The sequence below is a fragment of the Mastomys coucha genome, unplaced genomic scaffold, assembly GCF_008632895.1.
Source record: "Mastomys coucha isolate ucsf_1 unplaced genomic scaffold, UCSF_Mcou_1 pScaffold11, whole genome shotgun sequence".
Lineage (NCBI taxonomy): Eukaryota > Metazoa > Chordata > Mammalia > Rodentia > Muridae > Mastomys > Mastomys coucha.
This window is the reverse complement of record NW_022196893.1, coordinates 1,847,049-1,849,213: the sequence shown is the minus strand read 5'-3', so window position 1 is coordinate 1,849,213 and position 2,165 is coordinate 1,847,049. Positions and strand designations below refer to the sequence as shown.

Below are 2,165 nucleotides of genomic sequence, written 5' to 3'. Positions count from 1 at the left end.
TATGTGACTATTTAATAATCAGTGACCTAAGAAAAATATTTGTAGGAAAAAGAAGGAGAAAGATGACTAGAAAGGAAAGAAGATGAGGATTAAATTATTGTTTCTGAGCAATATCCTGCTCCAGGGCAGCAAGCAGGGAAACTCAAGGACTTGCTGGGAGGGACCATAAAGATTGCATTATGAGAAGAAATAGGTGTGTAGCGTGAAGGCAGGGAAGATAAAGAAAACAGGCAAATAGGTGACTTTGGAGGTAATGCTTATCTTCAGAGGTGAGAGACTTAAAGAAAAGGATAGATGGAAGCCTGACAAAAAGAAAAGAAAGATCTGAGTGTCCTAAAGGAAGGAGAAGCCCCTCAACATTCTCATTTTGATGTGATGCACAACTGAGCCCACCTTACCACATTCTCCCTGATAACCAACTTCATCAACTTTTCCCTTAAAGACAAAATGGGCTTAGTGCAGTCAGTGACAGACTGTCTGTAGGCCAAGTGTATCCCTTGTATAACTGATGGCGTTATAGCTGAAACCGACAAACTGGAGAAGTATCAAGAGCCCTAGAATCTCCAAGCATCCAAAATTTAACTGTCATGCACCCACAAAGAAACCTATTCCATGACTGCTTGGTTCAGAGACTAACTCAGCAGAAGTGTTACATTGTGGCCACAGTTGAATAGGATCCTAAATGAAGAATCCAGAAGTTCCCTGAGGTTCCGATCATATGCATTTATAACCATAATATAACTGCAGGTAGATGATGGATGATTATGGAGCCCCTGGGTTCTAATTTCTACAAGACAAAATTTGCCTTCCTTTCACCAGCTTTCTTTTTGCCAGTTAATTAAACTCACTTTTTGATATCTAAAAACAAAAACAAAAACAAAAAAATGAAAGCAAACAAAGAAACCCTGCTCTCCTTCAGGAAACATGCCATTCCTCAGTAATACCCGGGGAGCAGGGTAATCTCCAACAGGGCTCCATCTGCAGGGTACTTTCTCTGTTTACTTTGAAGGAGTTGGCAGTGAGCTGATGAGCATGCGTATAGTGATGGTGAAGCTAAGGCTCAGAGCTGCTTCCTGATTCTGCTATGAGAATTCTGCTACGAGTTGAGAGAACAGTATCCAGCCTGTAATTCTAACATAGTTTGGAAACATTTTCTCAGCATTGGTTATTGTGACAGTGCCCATGTTAGCCTTTATATGCCACAATACAGTTAGTTATCTGTAGCCATCCTCCACCCACCGTCCTCAGCCCACATCCGTTCTCCAGTTGCCTTTGTGCTTGTTTGCAAAGACAGGGGCTCCTCAACATGTTTCTAAGTTAATTTGAAATTGCTATTCGTTAATTGGCCAGTTAAGGTCTCTGTTTAAGAATTCTCGGACAATTTTATTTCTTTCTCTTCTTAATTTCAGTAGCTTTCACTCATAACCCACAGTTTCACTTGCATATTGCAATAAAGTAGAGCTTTTGCTTTATATTTCAGTAAGACACAATACTGCCACAGACATCTAAGTATGTTTCATATTTGGAAATCATTTCTTTACTTATCTGAACAATTCATTTATTTTGTTAAATCACAAATTCCATAGTCAAGCATGCAGTGTCTCTCCAACCACCATAGTCTCAAAGGCATGGATAGACAAAAGAAGATATTGATAAATGAAGACATTGTCCCAGGTTCCTCTCTCAGTCTCTGTGATGAAACCAGATGTAAACCATGTTCTAAGTGATCAGCAAATCTTCCCATGAAACATTCACTTTAGTCATTGTTCTTGGCTTTGGCTTCGGTCTTGTAAGGGTCCATGATTCGCCCAAGAATGACACCCCAGACACAAATACTATGTAAACACAGAGCATTTTATTCTGCAGAAGTCCAGCATGCTGGGCTTTCCCATTACTAACAAAGAGAGACATTCAAGTGAGTTTGCAGGCTTGATTTAGGGAATCTGGGGTAGGTGTTTAGGGAATTTGTGTTAGGGAATTCTGGGGTAGGTGACCTCTTTGTTAATCTGTGGGTCCATCTTTACGGACATTTCATTACTTAGGTTTCAGGGCTGGAAACTTGTAGGAGAAGTCTGGAAACTGCTGCTGACCCATTGTCCTTGCCTCAGGCTAGGTGGCAGGGCAGCTTCTGAGGCCTGGACATGCCTGGAGTTGCCTAGTATTTT

The 2,165-nt window shown here is 40.9% G+C and overlaps 1 pseudogene; it reads left to right on the top strand.

Moving 5' to 3' along the window:
• Window positions 1-674, top strand: part of LOC116082410 — a 2,389-nt pseudogene extending 1,715 nt beyond the window's left edge.
• Window positions 675-2,165: the final 1,491 nt, after the last annotated feature.